Source organism: Aulonocara sp. 'chitande type north' Nkhata Bay, linkage group LG22 (genome assembly GCF_057382095.1).
Source record: "Aulonocara sp. 'chitande type north' Nkhata Bay isolate Kocher_YH1m ecotype deep benthic linkage group LG22, A_spYH_male_GT1.1, whole genome shotgun sequence".
Classification (NCBI taxonomy): Eukaryota; Metazoa; Chordata; class Actinopteri; order Cichliformes; family Cichlidae; genus Aulonocara; species Aulonocara sp. 'chitande type north' Nkhata Bay.
The window spans coordinates 34,442,102-34,463,003 of record NC_141364.1 but is presented as its reverse complement, the minus strand read 5'-3'; the positions used below and the strand labels follow the sequence as shown (position 1 = coordinate 34,463,003).

At 44.5% G+C, this 20,902-nt stretch overlaps 1 long non-coding RNA gene across 1 annotated transcript in view; it reads right to left on the bottom strand.

The window, feature by feature from the left end:
• Nucleotides 1-1,683: 1,683 nt before the first annotated feature.
• LOC147304548 (uncharacterized) overlaps nt 1,684-20,902 on the bottom strand; it is a 109,725-nt gene continuing 90,506 nt past the window's right edge. The window contains exon 3 of the long non-coding RNA XR_015126804.1: nt 1,684-2,026. This is a non-coding gene — a long non-coding RNA (uncharacterized LOC147304548). The remainder of the gene's footprint in view (nt 2,027-20,902) is intronic.

Genomic DNA, 20,902 nt, shown 5'->3' with positions numbered 1-20,902 from the left:
ATGGATTCAGGACTCTCTGTCTCAGGTGCAGAGAGAGGGGAACCCAGGAGCACAAAACCTGGGGCTACTCAACTGACCAGGGGGAGATTTGGAGATGGGGACTGCAGCGGCTCCAGGTTGGAGACCCACAGGATTGTTGTAACCCCTTTGATTGCAAGGACCCTCAGCCTTCAGTGGATGAAGCTGCACATGGTACTTAGCTATACTGACCCTGGGGACAGCGTAAGGGGCAGGGGCAGGCTAGACACTGGCTACCCTGACTCCAGTCCCTTGGGTGCAGGGTTAAATTGGGCACTATCCACCCTCACGCTGTGAACAGGCTCAGAAGAAAGAGGGTTGAACTTTGAATGTCCTTGTTTCCTCATGTAAGTCTAGACCTGACATAGAGTGAGCAGAACTTGCAGTCAGCCTTTTACCGATGGGCCAGAGAGGTTGACCTATGACAATCTGGGAAATGGCAGCACTGAGCCTGGGGAACTGATTGGCAACTGCATCGAGGATAAGAGGCTGGACAGCAAGGTATACTTCTGTGTCCAAGATCTAATAGGGTGGATGAACGCTAAGGTGATGCATGTCTCAGGCATATTATTCTAGCATCCACCACTGAGGCCCACACTTCCTCAAACAGGAAGCAGGTTGCTGTGATGGCAAAGAGATGGACAGGGAGTCACTGGCAAACAGGGCTTGAGTGCAGGGGAACAGAGGCTGAATATTGACTGGAGAGGGGCTTCCGGGCGAACGGCAGGAGACAACAGGCAAAGTGAGATGCAGCGATGCAAAATCCAAGGCAGTATCTGACGGAGGACTGAGGGTGGAAATGACTTTTAGGCAGATTGGAAAAAAGCCTACAAGCCTGGGGTTTTCAAAGACTACCCATCTGATCCTCCATCTGCTGTTCGATGCGCTCCAACTGCTCCTCCAAGAAGTCTGGGAGTCTGTGTGTGGTCGTGTCATTCTGTCATATTTCAGGAAGAGCTAGGACCTCAATGCAGGCTCATAGGCAGACTTCAAACCTAAAACAGCCTTTTATCCAATAATAATCCACGAAAGAAAGCAATAATTCTAGGGAAGACGTGTAACTAAGCAATACTAAACAAGGACCACCAAACAGAAACTATAATAACAGGGACCATAGAAACAGAATGACGTGACAAAGGCTATGGGAGACACAGCAGGTAATTAGGGAGAATAGACACTCCTGGAACACAGCTGTATGAGACCGGGGAGAGAAAACTAAACACACACGGGGCAAGCATTACCAATAAATCCACTGCTTTATCATTCAGCAACAGTGTGGATTTCACAACTCTTTTGCACCTAGACCTCTCAATCTAAACGTGTCTTAAGTGTATCAATCCACAGCCAAAAGCTGTTTTAAAAATTGAAGCATATTTTATTAACATATGTAAGTAACAAAATTCTCCATATTAGGTCACCATGATCCATCAATCATAGAATTTTATATACTAATGATTCTACCAGCCAAGTGACACAAGTTAAGGTAGGTACTTGTGCTATATGGTTCAAGGCAGGAATGACAGGAAGAACCAAACAAGCTGTGTAATCTTATTTCATACTAGCTGGTTACTCGTTTCACATAGAAAACCTTTAAATCCTTATAACATGTATAAGTGGCGAATCAGGAGAACTCACCAACAGGCAATGGTGTGCTGCCACTGCTGGATAGGTGCTGAATCTGAAGTCTCTGAGTTAATTGTGGTGGCACCTGAGGCAGGGGGCTGATGACTGATGGGATAAGAAAAGAGTAGATCCCAGGTGTGTAGTGCTTCATCTGGGTCAGTGGGGAACTGCTGCGAGCCGGGGCACGGCTGGCCGTCTTCATCACAGTGATGATCAAATGACGTGCTGAGCACTGAATGGTCAGAGGTTTGGAGAAAATGGGAGACCATCGTATGAGCCCCTGGTTGCAGTTAATGTAACTGGAGCAGGTGTGGTACCACCTCTGCACTCCGAAGATGCATGGTGGTGGAGTTTAGTGTCATCCAGGTTGACTCAGAGACTAACCCTGTAACACAGACACATATGAACAAGGTGTGGAGCGGTCCAGTCTGCATTTCTCTGTTAATCATTTCCTGTGTCCTTGCTGAATGTTTCCTATAGGTATAAATGAATCAAGATCTTACTGCTTACATAGTTATCTTGAGGGGTTTTAGTCTTTAATTCTGGTTAGTTTTCTATTCTTTGTTTTTGTTATCTTGAGAATTGCTTTTGGTTTGTGTTTACTTCTCTGTGTTTCAGTTTAGCATAGTGTTTCCCCAGTGTTTCTTGTTAAGTCTTCGTCTCTGTCCCATGTTTGTTACTTCCTGTTTTATTTTGACACTCCTTTCTCACTTGTACTTTGTTTTAAATTATATTGTCTTCTTGTCTTGTTTCCTAGATTCTACTCACCTGAGTCTCATTTACCCCAGCTGTTTACATCCCCTAAGTGCCCTCTTATGTGTATTTAGTGGTGTCTTTCCCTCAGTCCTTGTCACAATGTTTGTTTTCACTTCTTGTGCCTTCCCTGCCTGAATTTCTGCATTTTTATGGGCTATGTTATATGGATTATTAATTTTTCCATCAGTTTAAAAAAAGTGAGTTTTCAGTAGTGAGGGGCAAAGCAAGGTTTTGTGAAACGCTGAAATATTCACCCCATCGGGGTGATTGTGGCTCAAGAGTTGGGAGTTCGCCTTGTAATCAGAAGGTTGCCGGTTCGAGCCCCGGCTTGGACAGTCTCTGTTGTTGTGTCCTTGGGCGAGACACTTCACCCATTGGTGGTGGTCAGAGGGCCCGGTGGTGCCAGTGTCCGGCAGCCTCGCCTCTGTCAGGGCAGCTGTGGCTACAATGTAGCTGCCATCACCAGTGTGTGAATGACTGGATGTGTAAAGCGCTTTGGGGTTAGGGACTAGTAAAAGCGCTATACAGATACAGGCCATTTACCATGTTACCCATCTCCACAAAGACACCAGTTAGCTAATTTGGTTATTCCCTCATTTTGACAATACTAATCTGAAACAAAGTCAGAGACACGACCTGCATAATTCCAAACAGAGGTATACATTTTCTTATAAAGGCATAAAGCTTAAACCGTACACCTTTTTTTGTGGTAATATTACACACATTTGGAAATTCAGGTTGGGGGTTTGACTCCCAACCAGGGCGTATGTATCCAGTAAGGGTCCCTAGGCTTGACTACAAGAACTCAACACATGGATCCTGGAATGCCTTGGAGAACTGTAGAAGATCAACAGGGCCCAAAGAGCCTTCATCAGGAACTCACTGGGGATGTGGTGAACAACACTAGAGGCAAACGTCAAGGCAATAGCACAAGTCACCATCAACTATATAAGTGGGCAAGAGATGATGATGTTGCATATAGTTAGGGATGGATCAGGTGACCCTGAATCCTTCCTTAGTTATGCAGTGTAGGCTGCTGGCTCTCTTCCACAGCATGTCCTGTCTTCCTTCTCGCACCCCAAACGGTTGCAGCAGATGGCCCCGCGCCTCCCTGGGCCTGGTTATGCCGGAGGTTTCTTCCTGTTAAAAGGGAGTTTAGGGACTTCCGGTAATGGTGTTTACTGAGTAGACGTGTTTTAGGTCTGCTCCGCTACACGGTTCAGGATTTACCTTACCATTGTCGACTACCCAAGATCCAAATAATGTCAAAGTCAAAAGGCAAACAAGACCGAGACCGAGAAACTTTGATACCTACAGCACCTGTAACTGCAGCCGAGATTAGCTTAATGCTCGAGGAGCATAGAGTTGCATTGCTAGTGAACTTTCAGTCATCCTTTGAGGACTTGTCCTCTAAGTTAGACAATGTGCAGTCTGCAGTGCAGGACCACGGTCAACGCATTAACTCTTTCGAGTCAACATCGAATTTGACCAACGTCCGGATCAATTAGAGTCGGAATGCTTTACGCTTCGCAAAAACAACAACTGGCTAAAATCCAAGGTGGCAGACTTGGAAGGTCGCAGGAGAAGGCAGAATATACGACTTGTGGGATTACCTGAGGACATTGAAGGTCCACGCCGCACAGCTTTCTTCTCTTAGCTCCTGTTTTCGGAGCGCAGGTGCTTCCCTCACCGCCCGGGCTGGACAGGGCGCACAGGAGTCCAGTTCCGAAATCGGCGAAACCATGGCCGGTTATTTTGCAATTTCACCGGTACCAAATAAAAGACCTGGTAATCCGTGAAGCTCGTAGCTGAGCTTGCGGCGAGCTCAGCTACAATGGCCATAGGATCCGGCTATATGAAGATTACAGCCCCAAGGTGGTGAAAAACTGAGCTAAGTTTAAAGACGCACTTTGATGTCTGAACTTTATAAGCGGGGATTTAAACCTGCGCTCCTCTTCCCGGCTAAACTGTCCCACTCTCACCTTTACTTTTCACTTTAGTAATGACGCCTCTCTCTGTGACTTTCAGAACTGTCATGGTCCGTGGACTCAGTGATTTTGTGTTTGGTGTATTTATTGTTGTTATTATTATTATCATTATTATTTGTGGACTGTTTTGGGATGGTTTGTGTTTTGGTGTTTTTGGATACTGGGTTTCTGGGTTGGTGCTCCCTCTGTTGGTTCCCCTGTCTCGTCAGGTTAATCAGGTCCAGCTGTGTCTCCCACCTGTGTGTGATTTCCCAGTGTCCCTCAGTGTATTTATAGTGTGTGTCTGCCTGTGTTCCTCGTCGCGTCGTCTGTGTTCATTCACTGTGTTCCTCCGCATCTCTCTGCCCAGCCTTCCTCATCTGCCATCTCTGTACATCTCCCGCTGTCCTTATGTTTCAGGTTTGTTTGTTAGTTTTTCCTAGTTTAGGTTTATGTTCAATTCTGCCCTCACCTTTGTTATTTTCACTGTAAATAAATCTCCACTCGGATCTCCACTGCTGTCTGCGTCTTGGGTCCTCATTCTTTCCACCACACGACTGCTGCCCCAGCCATGACAAGAACCCCTCCTCTGTTTCAAGGGGTTATTTGTGGTGGAACATAGGGTTACTCTATATGCAGATGACTTATGAAAATACTTCTAAATTTTGGCTCTTTCTCTGGGTACAAGATTAATATACAAAAAAGTGAATGTTTTCCTATAAACCCAGCTGCACAAGAGCTTAGACAAACCGATTTTGATTTCCACTTAGCTTCTTCAGGCTTTAAATATCTAGGAGTGCATATTGCCAGTTCATTTAAAGCTTTGCGAACTGCAAATTTTAACCCTTTCCTCACCTATGTAAGGTTGGCTTTTCAAAGGTGGGCAAACCTTCCTGTATCACTTCTTGGCAGGATAAATATTATAAAAATGAATATTCTACCCAAATTTCTCTATCTTTTTCAGTGTGTCCAACTGTTTTTACCTAAATCCTTCTTCAAATCTGTGAATCAAATGATTTCATCATTTATATAGGCAAATAAGACCCCCGGCATTAGTATGACCTCACTACAACAGGGTAAGCTTAGTGTGGGGCTTGTTCTGCCCAAGTTGATGTTTTACTATTGGGCAGCCAACATAAAGTATACCTATTGGTTGAATAATCCTCAGGCTACTTGGTGTGGCCTTGAGGCTCAATCATGTTTCTCTTCCTCACTTTCAGCACTATTATTTTCATGCCTTCCTGTTTCCCTGTTACAATTTACAGACAACCCTGTTGTAATTGCCTCTCTAAAAATATTTTAAAGATAACACTTTTCTCAGCTTTAGTGACCTTTCTTCTTTGTATGATTTGACCTCGTATCATTTGTTCCGCTACTTTCAAGTAAGACACTGTGCATCTTCTATCTTGCCAGAGTTTCCAAGTCAGCCTCTCAAGCCTTGGTGGGAAGACTTATTCCAGTTGAAGCTTCACAGTAAGGCTCTAATATCACAAATATAGGGCTAGCATTAGGAACAGACTGAGACAGCAGGCGCATCGCGCACCACTGCCCAGTATCCTACTGGCCAACGTACAATCCATGGAGAACAAGCTCGATGACCTAAGAGCAAGAGTCACCTTCCAACGTGACATGAGGGACTGCAACATTCTGTGCTTCACGGAGACATAGCTGACCCCCACCGTGCCGGACCAGGCCGTAACTCCGTCGGATTCATTCTTTGTGCTCCGCGCGGACAGAACGGCAGAGTCGAACAAAACCAAAGGTGGGGGAGTGTGTTTCATGATAAACAGAAAGTGGTGTGATGCCAGGAGCATTTCTACTCTCTCCAGCGGCTGCTCGCCACATCTGGAATTCCTGAGCATTAAGTGCCGCCCTTTCTATCTGCCCCGTGAGTTCACCTCGGTCATCGCCACGGCGGTCTACATCCCACCCCAAGCGGACACAGGTATGGCTTTGTCCAAATTACATGATGTGCTGAGTTCGCTTCAAAACAAGGACCCGGGCGCAGCCCTCATTGTAGCAGGAGACTTTAACAAAGCGAACCTCAGACAAGTCATGCCAAACTTTTACCAGCATGTCTCGTGTCCAACGAGAGGGGATCGGATTTTGGATCACTGCTACACGCCATACAAGCAGGGCTACAAAGCTGTCTCACACCCGGCTTTTGGGAAGTGTGACCACAACGCCATCTTCCCCATTCCCCAGTATAAACAAAACATACGGAGGGAGGAGTTAACCATGAGGGAGGTGAAACGGTGGTCTGCCCAATCAGAAGCTACGCTACAGGACGCACTCAACAACGTCGACTGGGACATGTTCAGAGCATGCGCAGGCGACATCAACGAGTTTACGGAAGTAGCAGTATACTTTGTCAATATGCTAGTGGAGGAGATTATCCCCACTGCGAGAGTCACCACATTCCCAAACCAGAAATCGTGGATGGACAGATCGATCCGCACTGCAGTAAACGCCAGGACCGCCTCCTACAACGCGGGTCTCGCCACTGGCGATATGAGCGCCTACAAAGTGGCGGTGAGAGATGCCAAACGCCGGTACCGGGAGCGTATGGAGTCCCGCTTCCACCAGGGCGACACACGGAGTATGTGGCCCGGACTACGCACCATTACGGACTACAAAGCCAGGGACACTGTGCCGATCAACGCCGACTCTGCATTCACCAACGAGCTGAATCAGTTCTACGCCCGTTTTGAGGTTAGCCAGGCGGCTAATGCTATCTACCACCTGACTACCGAGGACAGTGACATCATCAGCAAGAGACCAGTGACCACCATCACGGAGCATGACGTCCGCGCAGAATTGAGGAGAGTGAACACAAGGAAAGCGGCAGGGCCAGATGGCATCACCGGCTGTCTGCTGCGCTGCTGTGCTGACCAGCTAGCAGGTGTGTTCACTTCCATCTTCAACGAGTCCCTGGCGAAGTCTGTGGTCCCCACATGCTTCAAAAGATCCACCATCATCCCTGTGCCCAAGAACAGCAAACCCTCATCCCTGAACGATTACCGGCCAGTTGCACTGACCTCGGTAGTAATGAAGGTGTTTGAGAGGCTGCTGAAGAACATCATCTCCTCCTCCATCCCAGACACCACAGATCCGCTGCAGTTCGCCTACAGATCCAACAGATCCACAGAGGATGCCATCGCCCACGTCCTACACACCACTCTCAGCCACGTGGCCAAGAAACAGGGTAACTATGTGCGAATGCTGTTTTTTGATTACAGTTCAGCGTTTAACACAATAGTGCCCTGCAGACTGTTCACAAAGCTGAGGGATCTGGGACTTAACAGCCGTCTGTGTGCATGGGTGTTGGACTTCCTCACTGGCAGAACTCAGGTGGTGAGGGTGGGAAGGTGCTTCTCCAACAGCATCACCATCAACACAGGAGCACCTCAGGGATGTGTCCTCTCGCCACTGCTCTACTCCCTCTACACTTCAGACTGTGTGGCCACCCATGGCTCCAACACCATTGTGAAGTTTGCTGACGACACAGTGGTGTTGGGTGCCATCTCCAACAACAATGAGGTGGGCTACATAGACGAAGTGAAGAATCTGGCATCATGGTGCCAGGACAACCACCTCCAGCTGAACGTCGGCAAGACCAAGGAGCTGGTGGTGGACTTCAGAAGGAGTCAGCACAGAGACTACAAGCCCATTATCATCAATGGAGCTCCAGTGGAGAGGGTGCAGTCCTTCAAGTATCTTGGTGTCCACATCTCCTCAGACCTGACATGGGCTGCCCACATTCAGGTCCAGACCAAAAAGGCTAGGCAGCGCCTGTACCACCTATGACAACTGAGGAAGTTCAGGGTCTCTCCAAAGATCCTCAGGATTTTCTATACAGGCGCTGTGGAGAGCATCCTCACACAGAACATGACATCATGGTTTGGGAACAGCTGTGTGAAGGACCAAAAAGCTCTCCAGAGAGTGATCCGTACAGCAGAACGCTGCTGCAGGATTGCTCTCCCCCCGCTTCAGGACACCTACACCAGGAGATGCCGGACTAGAGCAGCGCAGATACTGAAGGACCCGTCCCATCCTGGCAACAAACTGTTCCAACTTCTGCAATCTGGTAGAAGGTTCAGCATCTTCCGGGCAAGGACAGAGAGACTCAAGAGGAGCTTCTATCCCCAAGCCATCCGTGCCCTAAACACACACACCAGCCCTCTCACATCATCTATAATTGACTGAGACAGGACTCTTCCAGACACTAAACCAAGGCACAATGTACATTTCAATTCCTTTAATTTTAAATATGTTTATATTGTCTATCCTGTAAAATAGTCAGATTGTCTATTCATATTAATGTACAGAATTCACCTGCTTGCTGCTACTACTGCACATTCACCCAATGTATATACTATATATACAGTGTTGGGAAGGTTACTTTTAAAATGTATTCCATTACAGAATACAGAATACATGCCCCAAAATGTATTCTGTAACCTATTCCGTTACGTTACTCAATGACAGTAACGTATTCTGAATACTTTGGATTACTTAATATATTGTGGCGAGTTCAGACAAGGAGGAGACGGAGGTATCGTTTGGTCTTGCTTCCCGTGAGCTAGCCAGGGAGCACAGCCGTTTATTACATTTGCAGAAGAACACACTGCCACTAGCTAACTGCTCAGCGCGGCAACCACAACACACATAGGGCGCCCTCTGACCCCGGAAGGACACACCGTCGCAGCGAGAGGGCGTCACCCGTCACCATGGCAACATACACAAAACATAACTGTACAAGCAGAACCCCGAACAGCCCTGACCCGCTACAATATTATCATGCTTTTTACAACAACGTGAATGTACTATTGCTGTGTGATTTATTACTATTACTGAAGGTCCGCTACTCTGAACTGTAGTAAAGGGACCTCTGACTAATGCTGGGCTCACACTGTGCGATTTTTGGCCCATTTTGAGCCGATTTTTGAGTCGTGCGATCGTTTTGGCGATCGGCCCGATTTTGGCCTTCATCGTGCGTCATGCATCGTGTAGTATACGTGGGGTAACGAGAAGCGATTGACACCTCACGACCAGCTCCCGATCATCAATCGCTTGGTCGTGAGGGTGTCCCCGCAGTTTGCCACACTGCGCACGCGCAAACACAAATGTCAGCGAAAAAGACGGCGTAGCACGGCAGTGCAGCGTGTGATCTGGACACAAGCGATGGAGGCACAACCTGTATAACCATCCGAGCCCTTTCGATGTGGCCTCACAAAATTATCACGACCACAACAACCGTGAAAATAGTTGGATCGACACTGCTGCTCAATCACAGCTGCCTGACCAATGTTTTTCATTAGCAATTTAGCAAAGTTGATGGTGGTGGTGTGTCTGTGTGAGTGAAAGCGAGCGACAGAATTTCTGTTATAACCTTCATTTTTATGGACGCACAGTGTGAGCACTCAGGTCGCATCAGAGCATCGGGCCGTATAGTGTGAGACCCTGCATCGTGACCTATGAACTTAAAATCGCACAGTGTAAGCCCAGCATAATACGGTGGGGTCCCTGTTGGCTGGTAGCCTAAAAATAGCTCTACTTTGTTGTGTGGGTCAACTTTTCTTGCGACAGACAGAGAGAGGCGTTGAAAGGCTGCTCCAACGGAACATGTTGTTTTCGGAGAAAAACACGAACACAGTGTACAGTCGAGTCTTAATAGCTTACTTACAACTGGGCTCGTCAGGCACTCTTCTTGGCTGCAGTGGTTATTATTATATTTACATGCTTCCAGCTCCCGTTTTTGCTCGATGACTGCTCATACCTTTCCACTCCCCTTTTCCTCCCTCCTAGCGCTCACAGACACATAACGTGTATGGCAGTCCATTCTCCCTGCAGCACGGACTACACTGAACATGATGCTACATTCTTTAGAGCTATGCTTGTAGCATTCTGCCTGTTAGCTTAGCACAACAACAACAACAACAACGAAAAGGCGCTCTCTCACCCAGGAAACACACAGTCGCAGAGAGAGAGAGCGTTGCCCTGTAACCATGGCAACCGTAACGCTGCCGCCTGGAACAAAAGAACGTAGCTGTCAAACAAAACCCAAACAGTCCTGACCCGCGACAATATGAAACAGGAAAGTACCGCAGTGTAATCCATTTATTTCAACAAAGTAACTGTATTCTGAATACCACCTTTTTAAATGGTAACTGTAACGGAATACAGTTACTCATATTTTGTATTCTAAATACGTAACGGCGGTACATGTATTCCGTTACTCCCCAACACTGTATATATATAATGTTCTTCCTCTACCCCCCCCAATTTTTGTACATGTCGAGGAGCGTGTCAGGTTACATTTCACTGTGTGTTATACTTGTATAACTATGCATGTGACAAATAAAGAACCTTGAACGTTGAACTTTGAATATATACTTTAATTATGGTATCGGGCAATTACTCAAACTTAATAGTCTTAAGTTTGGGGAAGGTTACTGGTAATTGAAAAAATTCATACCTCAGCCTCATGCCTCATGTGTAAGACTCTCCCTTATTCAGTTTAAGACGGTATACGGATTACACTTCTCTTATCTAGACTACCTAAAATATACCCCGGCAATCCTGACCTGTGCAACAGATGCAGTACCTCCCCCTGTGATTTAACTCATATGTTTCTTACGTGCCCGACACTTCAGTTATACTGCACTTTTTATTTTGAAGTGCTCTCTCATGTTTTGAGTGTTACACTCAAACCATGCCCACTAGTTGACATTTTTGGTGTTTCTGAAGATGCCACCCTAAACCTTAGTCATAAGCAGCTGGATGTTATCGCTTTCACTTCACTGCTGTCACAGTGTAGAATTTTACAGTCTTGGAAAGCTCCTCACCCTCCAGCCCAATCACGTTGAGTGGAAGATGTTATGTTCTTTTTAAAAATTGAGAAAATAACATTCAGACTCAGAGGAAATGTTAATAAGATCTCACAGATGTGGCAGCCTTTTATTATTTACTTCAATTCATTGAAAACACGTACAACTTACAAGTTGTTTTTTGTTTTTGTTTGGGGGGTTTTTGTTTGGGGGGGGGGGGGGGGGGGTTCTGTGTGTGTGTCACGGCTGCCGAGGCGAGCCGTGTGGATTTAGAAGGAGGACCCAAGATGCAGGCAGTGGATGAGATACCGGTGGTTTTATTTACAGAGGTGTAGTGGCAAACAAACAGTGGGGCATAACAAACAACTAAAGACACCTAAACTGGGAGAACTAAAATAACAGACCTGGGAGCATATGACAACGGATGATGAATAGCAGAGAGACGCAGACGAGGAACAGGACACCGTGGAACACAGGGTAACAGACTGACACAGAGGAACACAGACGAACCGGCAACAGGCAGGAGAACACACAGGGCTTAAATACACACACCAGTAATCAGGGGATGAGAGACAGGAGGGCAACACAGCTGGGAGGAATCTGGGCTGACGGGACAGGGGAAACGTAATCTGATCACACTCACATATGACACGGACCTTCACAATAAAACAGGAAACTCAGACACATGGAACCAGACAAGACATTGAACTAAACAGACAGATTCACAAACAGATGGGGTGACACCATAGACAGACAGATACAGACGCAGACTCAGAGGCAGACCGAATATAACACAGAACCTAAACAATCATCTAGAAAATGATAACAAACTAAAAGCGCTGGGTCACCGACCCAGGACCATGACAGTGTGGGGTTTTTTCCTTTTATTTTTATTTTTATTTTATTTTTTATTGGTATCATCCAAATTTTAATGGCCTAATCTGTATTGAGATATGTCTTTGTATCAGTTGGTGCTTTATTGGGCCTGATATGTCAAATTACATGTAAAAACTCTATAAATAAAGGGGGGGAGGGGGTTTCTTTCCCACTGTTGCCAAAGTGTTTGCTCATAGGGGGTCATATGATTGTTGGGTTTTTCTCTGTATGTATTATTGTAAGGTCTCTCTAAAATAAATAAATAAAATTGAATTGAATTGAAGAGATGCTCTGTCTGCTGTTCTGCATAGACCTGAACCCCATCTGAGAGATTATTTACTAGATTATTAGGCTACAGATACTGAATACAGAATGGAGCAACTGTCAGCCACCTCGTGTACATGTATGACATCAAGATGTATGCCAGGAGTAAATGAAACATCAGTTCACTGATCCACGCCACCAGGATATATAGCAATGACACTCTAATGCCATTGGTGTATAGGAGAAGTGTAGTCAGATGGTAACCAAAGAGAAGGTAGTCAGAACTGAGGGGATCGAGCTACCGGAAGGCAACATTGCAGACATAGAGGACAGCTAAGTACCTGCGCATCCCACAGGCAAATGGAAACCATGAAGAGGCCGCTAGGAAAGCTGCAACCACCAAGTACCTGCAGATGGTCAGGCAAGTCCTGAGGAGTCAGCTGGATGGTAAAAACAAGATCTGGGCTATCAACACCTACGCCCATGATCAAGCCGTCAGACTCCAACACTCAGTGACTGGACTGACACACACACACACACCTTCATACACGTCACCACCTCAAAAGCACTTATCTGCACAGTCTGTTAAGTAGTCGTCCGTTTTATTTTGATACTCCTTTTAAGTCTCATGTCTTTTTGAAACTAAAAGAGTGCAGCTAGTTTGAGAACCCAAAAATTATAAAACAAATGGAAATCTGTTGAGTATGTTGTGTGCTCACAATCAGCTGTCTTAGGGTGTGATGAGTTCATTGAACCACTTCTGCACATAGAGAACATGCCGCTCTTGCTTGTCTGCTTCTTTGCCTTTACAATCAAAAACAGATATTTTTGCACTTTTATAACTGTGGCTATTGTTCTCTTAGTGTACTGTGTGTGTATAATTATAAGTATGCATTGCATGTTTTTTTGTTTGTTTGTTTGAAATGGCAAATCCATCCCTAGTTTTCACTTTATTCTGTTGCCTTAACAGGCTTCATTTGTGTCTTCTTCCTGCAACCAACTGTAACCAAAACATAGACACAGCAGGCTTAAACCTCTCTGAAGAGGAGGAAGAGTATTTTTATATTCTATATTCTACATGTGAGAGAGATTGCTTGAGCAAAAGGAGGCAGTTAACACAGGCCTCTGTATCCTTGGGAAGAGCTCACTTTGTTTAAATGAGGAAGAATGGTCACCCGTCTCTCCATAAATGTACTCTGTCCATTTGAGGAAGCAACCAGAGCGATGTCTCCTGAAAAATATGTTTCTGTGTCCAAGGTGATTCCCCTGGTCTCACTGCTTCTCAGAACCACTAAAGCTTCAGAGTCTCAAGGTAGCAAGCAAGCTGCTCAGCTGTCAGGGCATTGTCACCGTTGTTTCAACTCTACTGAAACATTTTATGATTTTGCTGTCTGCACCTTCCTGGACAACAGATTTAAAAACCTGGGATTCTGTGACAAACGTTGACTGTGTAAAAGCTCGACTTCTAACTGAAATGCAGTCAGATGTCAGGACATTCATCATCCGCCACCAGCTCTTTCCCAACTCTAGAAACTACCTCAAGCTCTTCTGGAGGGGTTGCTTCATCCCCACCTGCAGCAAAAGGTTTCCATTTCCATCATATGTGGAGCCTGTTTATGGTTTTGCGGTGGCTGACCAGCATTCTGATCCATAGAGGGTGACTGGGCAGATAATGGTCTTGTAGATCTTTGCCTCGAGATGGTCTACAATCTGACACTCGTTACTTGATACCAATTCGTCCAAGCGGCTTTGGCCCTTGCCTGCATGTCAGGGAGGATATCCACATCACTACTGACCATCAGTCCCAGGTACTTACATTCATTGGTCTTCTTTAGGTCTTCTTAATCTTCATCAACATCTTGTTGGGTGTCCATGTAATCGGTCTTCCTGGTGTTGAGTCTCCTGCCATAGTCAGCCAGGCATGTCTTCCATTGCTGCATATGGTGCCGCAGGTCTGTTCTGGATGGATTTACCAGGAAGACGTTGTCGGCGTAGAGGAGTGACCATGGGTGAGGTGTTTGGAGATCGGTAATCTTAGTGTCCATGCAAAAGATGAACAGGAGGGGCGAAAGGGCCGAACCCGGGGGTACACCCACGTTGATGGTGAGACTCCCAGGATGGGCGTCCAGGATCCGTACAAATATCTTCATGGTATGGCATAGAAAATGGATTAGGCGGTAGTTGGCCCAGTTGATGGCATCGCCACTGGCTTTCCAAATTGTTACCGTGATGCTGTTGGTCCAGGCTTCTGGCACTTTGCCACCCATGATAATACAATTGTGATACTTTGCTGGCCAAGGAGTTTCCAGGCTCCTGCCGGGATATCTTTGGGACCAGGTACTTTTCCATTTTTCACCTTCTTCATGGCGTCTTTGACGTCTACTGTCATGATTGGCAGGACTGGGCCATGAATAGGGGTGGCACTGTGGATTGGCGGGTGGGGGAAAAAGCAAAAATAAGATTGCCAAAAATATTGCACCTACATACTACACTTCTTGGAGAAACAAAAAAGTCACAAAATACCATCACTGTATATAGAAGAATCTGCAGCACATGTAAATTATGTCACCGCTGGTGCTTTTCAGATGGGAGCACCTCATTAGCTGTATCTGTATGTGTATAAATATTATTTTGTTTTCAGCACTTTTTATTTTCAGCACTTTTCTAAGCTTACTGCAGTAAGCTTAGAAAACACCGGTGTCGCACATAAGGATGCTGTCATAGCCTGTCAACCACGTTGATTAGCTGCGTATATACGAATGTGAATCGCATCATTGGCTGGACTTTGGGATAAGGTGGCATCGTTCTAATCCCATACGGGAGCAGCCAGTCACTCACTGACTAACACTGCAAAACAGAATTGTTAAGGTATTTATTTTAATTTCAATTCAGGTTAGATTATTTTTTTGTGTGTGCGCAACACAGATTTTCTGTGCACAGAGACCGTGCCAGCAGTGCGCAATTGCGCAAGCGCGCAGCTTAGAGGGAACATTAGTTATAATTCTGTTTCCATGTTTTCCTGTCACCGTGTCACTCTCTGTGTCCTATCCAAGTCTGTCGTGTCCTCTGTGTTTGATTCTTAGATGTGTTCATATCTTTTCTCCCTTTTTGTTCTAAAGGGACTTTTTTGGTCCCAGTGTGAAGTCCGTGTGCCTTAGTCTGCGTGTTTTCTGTTTTATTTTGATAGTCTTGCGTCCTGGGTTCAGTGTCTTTAGTTTTGCATCCTCCTGTGTCGTGTTTATTCGCCCCAGCTGTGTTCTCCGTGTGTTTCCTCTTACCTCGTCACCCTCTTCTGTATTTATGGTGTGAGTCGTCATTCATGCTTTGTCGGGTCGTCTGTTAACCTTCCCTGTACCTCCATGTCTCAGCATATCCAGGTATTTCCAGTTATTTTAGGTTTCATGCATTTAGTTCTTCCCAGTTCAGGTTTTACACTCGTTCCCTTCTAGTTGTTTCCCTCATTTGGTTTATGTTTGTGATCAGCCATAATAAAGGCTTCGTGCCTTTTTTGCCTTTTTTTGCAGTGGTTTGTATCACATCTAACTAATAGACTCCAGTTTGTGCATGTAAATGGAGAGTCCTCTTCACACACTGAGGTTAATTATGGAGTTCCACAGGGTTCAGTGCTAGGACCAATTCTGTTTACATTATACATGCTTCCCTTAGGCAGCATCATTAGAAGACATAGCATACATTTACACTGCTATGCTGATGACACCCAGCTCTATCTGTCCATGAAGCCAGATAACACACACCAATGAGTTAAACTGCAGGAATGTCTTAAAGACATAAAGACCTGGATGGCCGCTAACTTTCTGCTTCTTAATTCAGATCAAACTGAGGTTATTGTACTCGGCCCTGAAAAGCTTAGAAATATGGTATCTAAGCAGATTCTTACTCTGGATGGCATTACCTTGGCCTCCAGTAACACTGTGAGGAACCTTGGAGTCAGTTTTGACCAGGACATGTCCTTCAACGCACATATTAAACAAATATGTAAGACTGCGTTCTTCCATTTGTGCAACATCTCTAAAATTAGAAATATCCTGTCTCAGAGTGACGCTGAAAAACTAGTTCATGCATTTATTACTTCCAGGCTGGACGACTGTCATTTATTATTATCAGGAAGTCCTAAAAACTCCCTGAAAAGCCTTCAGCTGATCCAAAATGCTGCAGCAAGAGTCCTGACAGGGACTAGAAAGAGAGAGCAGATTTCTCCTGTTTTGGCTTCCCTTCATTGGCTTCCTGTTAAATCCAGAATTGAATTCAAAATCCTGCTCCTCACATACAAGGTCTTAAATAATCAGGCCCCATCTTATCTTATTGACCTTGTAGTACCATATCACCCTATTAGAGCACTTCGCTCTCGCTCTGCAGGCCTACTTGTTGTTCCTAGAGTATTTAAAAGTAGAATGGGAGGCAGAGCCTTCAGTTTTCAGGCCCCTCTTCTGTGGAACCAGCTTCCAGTTTGGATTCAGGAGACAGACACTATCTCTACTTTCAAGATTAGGCTTCAAACTTTCCTTTTTGCTAAAGCATATAGTTAGGGCTGGACCAGGTGACCCTGAATCCTCCCGTAGTTATGCTGCAATAGGTGTAGGCTGCTGGGGGATTCCCATGATGCACTGGGTGTTTCTACCTCACTCACTATGTGTTAACAGACCTCTCTGCATTGAATCATACTTGTTATTAACCTCTGTCTCTCTTCCACAGCATGTCTTTATCCTGTCTTCCTTCTCTCACCCCAACCAATCACAGCAGATGGCCCCGCCCCTCCCTGAGCCTGGTTCTGCTGGAGGTTTCTTCCTGTTAAAAGGGAGTTTTTCCTCCAAGTCCGGGCCCATAGAGGGGTGTCCCCGTCATGGGACTCGCCACACCGGAACGCAATCACACCTGCAGCTGATCAGTCTCATATCGAGAGCAGTCTTAGCAGAGCGGCTGAGCATCCATCAGCGCTGGATCATTGTTTGAGAAACTGTCAGTTTCCCAGTTGATTTAGATATCAGGAAGTGTGTGATTCTCGGCTAACATGCAGTTTTCTAACAACAGCTTTTGTGGTGTTTCCTGCAGGATCTCGGAAACAGGTGGGTCGAGCTGACGCACAGGTTTTGGGAACAGAGGAAACGCAGACACGGGCCATCGTCACCAGAAGAAAATATTCTGCACTTTGTCACTCACCTCACTGTAAGCAAACAGTCTTCATTCAAAGAGTCCTGCGTGTGGGTTCTGACAGATCTGACAGATCTAGAGTAAGCATCTGGTTACCACTGAAGTATATTACCTTCCATTTGTATGGCATGCTGTATCGAACACTGCACTGAGCTCTAGCAGGACAAGCACAGAGATGAGTCCACTGTCACTAACACTGTGATGAGTTCTGAAACCTGACTGAAACTCTTCAGAGCACAACTACTCTTTCAAGAATTTCAGCTAGAAAATGAAGGTTGAAGATTGGTCTATAATTAGCTAAAATAGCTTAAGTGATATCTTTTTAAGTAATGGTTTAATTACTGCCAGCTTGAAGGCCTGTGGTATGCAGCCATTAATAGAACTACACTGATCATATTTAAGATTGGAGCCTTAATTAATGGTAAGACGTGTCTGAGCAGGCTTGAAGAAATGGGATCTTATAGACACATTGATGATTTGGAGGAAATGATTATTATCGGCTTATATCTCTGATGTGGTTATGAGTATTTATTTTTAATGTTAAATTTTTATTCAAAGAAATTAATGAAGGCGACTGTTTTGATGTAGCACTATGTAAATAAAATTGAACTAAATGCAGTTATTACTAGATCAGGTTAAAGGAAGGCTCTAACAGAGCTCTGACTCCTGGCTCGTCAGGCTTTTTCTTTTTTTACCTGATTTTTGTTTCTAAGAAAATGAGAGCCACATATATTCATTTAAAATTTCAGTAGAACAGTAGCTGTATAATGTCCTTGTAAGTGGATATCAGGCCCTTGTAGAGCAAAATCAAGTTTTTTTTTCCAAATAACCCAAACTGTGATGTCCACATATGTGAACCCAGGTCCTAGGCGGTTAATATTTTCTGCACTTGATAGTGACTTGTGCCATTGCCTTCAAGTTGGCCTCCTTTGTTGCCTTCCATGGACCCATTTAGTTGCTGCCATTAGTATCTTTAGAGAGAAGCCTTGAATGACGTTTGTTTCTGACACTGTCTTCCTCTCTGTGCCAGATTGGATGTCTGGTCAGACTCTAACCCTTCAGGGTGTTTTTTTTCCTGTGGTCTGCTCTTATGTCCACCAGTTACTTTGTGTTGTCATGGAACTCCTTTCTCCCAGATGGTTTTCATGAACAATACATGTATTTCATGTATTGTTCAAGCTCTATGTTTCCTGTGCACCCTGTGTGGATACTTGGAGAGCAGGCCATTAGTTCTCCTTGGCTCTGCTTGTCTGGTGTGTCTCTTCAGCCTAGTAACCAGTTCTGTGACCATTTGTTTTTAAATGATGATTTCATTCTTTTTTCTTTTTTTTTGATACTCGATACTCAAAACGTTTGAGTATCGAGTTTTTTGTTAATGTGTTAAGTGATTCTGTTCATTGTTTCCTTCTTAAAATGTATTATAACTGTCTTCGTTTTGCTTATTATTGTTTATCAAGAGATCTCCATTTTTATTTTTACAGTCCTACAAAATTTAGGTTATATTTTAGGACTGAGTGTCTGTGTACCTCTGTCTGTTTGTCAGTGTTTTGTTTGGATGTGCTGAGTTGTTCTTCTGTTCTTAGCTTTGTTACTCTCTTTAGTTAATTCCCTTTGTGGCTCCATTCTGTTTCTCCTTCTGTACCACCTTTTTCTCTATGTCCGCCTGTTTTCTCCTCGTGTCAACTTCATCATATCCCCCTGTTCTGTTCTGTGCCACTTCCTCATTTTCTCAATTTTTCCAAGTGTACAGCTCACCTGTTAGAATCCCAGTTTAGCCAAATCACCAGTTTAGAATCACTAGTTAGCCTAACCCCACAAACTTGATCAACATTGAAAACATTATTTTTCTGTTAAGCTTCTGCCTTCCTGCATTGTATTCCATGTTTATTAAAATTTTACATGGCATCCAAACGTTTTTGGAATTGGGTTCTACTTATCCTGTGTCGACATGGCATTTCCTTGCAGCTTTTAATAGGAAAACATACCATAGGTAAACATTGTGGTGAAAATGTTTCTAAGCACTATATGCAGTGGTTTTTTTTAGAAAAGGTAAGCTGAGTCATCTGTTCTTTGGGGTTTTATCAGTTTTTCTTGTATGAATTGGTTTATATTATTAGTATTATTTACCTAATTATCCAAATAACATTCACTCATCAATATGTTAAAGTCTTGTTGATGTTTTTGAGAAGTCATCAAGATACTTGGTTTTTCATTTAGACTCAAAAGCTAAAAATGGTGTGTCAAACCAGGACATGAGGCAGGGTAAACTGGATTACACATGTTCACAGACAGTCTCCTGAACTTCGAGGGAAGGATTCTAACATTGTTGGCAATGTTACTCTTTACAGGTTAGTGTTATTCACACAGCAGTCACTGGCTATTGCAGAGGCATCCTGCAACTTCTTAACAGTCTCCTTCAAGACAACTTTCTTCCTTCATTGTGGGAAGAAAGAAGGGGTAAAGCACTGCAAGAATAATTCATGAGGTTTAATTTTAGAAGTATAACTCATACGCTGTGGATAGAAACCACACAGCCACCGAGCACAAGCTGAATAAAAATAGCATTAAAAACAGCGAGATGGTGCATAGAGAATTGACAGTTTGATAGAACCGCTCTGCACCCTGCAGTACATTCAGTAAGGAGTGCTCATTCTTTTGTTTACTTTCCTATAAAAACTAACAGTGTTAGTCTAGATATATAAGGAGAGTAGTAAGAATTTATTTCATTTTGATTATGCAGAAAATTAAAATTAAATTAAATGTTCAAATCTGAACATTTAATTTAGTATATTCACAAAAACCGGAGCTTCTAGTTTATTGCAGATACCACTGCACCCCATTAAATGTTGTATCCTTGTGAGATGCACACCATGCAGTACAGATCATTTTAATTTAAGTGAGATTAGTTTTAGTTTTAATTAATAGGTTTTTTTTGTATTACCAGATTTATTTTTCTGCTCTTGCTCTTGACGAAGGCGGTCGCACTTTTCTCCTCCTCCTCCTCTCCCTTAGCTTCCCTGCTTAGCCTCTTATGTCCTTGTCTAGTCTCGTGTTTTTTGTATTACTTTTCCCTGGAACACTCTCTCACAGTCTGTTCTCTAAAACCTAAAAGAGGAATTATGGATTTGATCAACTGGTCCCTAAATGCAATTGACACCCCTTTCTCAACTAGAAGTCTGGGCTTGGGTGAGCCTGAGTGCTGAAGATATCTACCTATTCGGAACCATGGTAACAGGGTTCTGGCTGATCGGAGCTGGCTTGGTTCTGACTTATCGAAGAATTAAGAAAGCGGAACCGGCTATTCAAACCTCCACAAGGCTGCCCACTGGGATTGAAATGATGGGAAGAGGCGTGAGTTTCTCAAAATGGGCTCATTGAGTCAGCACGGATAAGATCTTG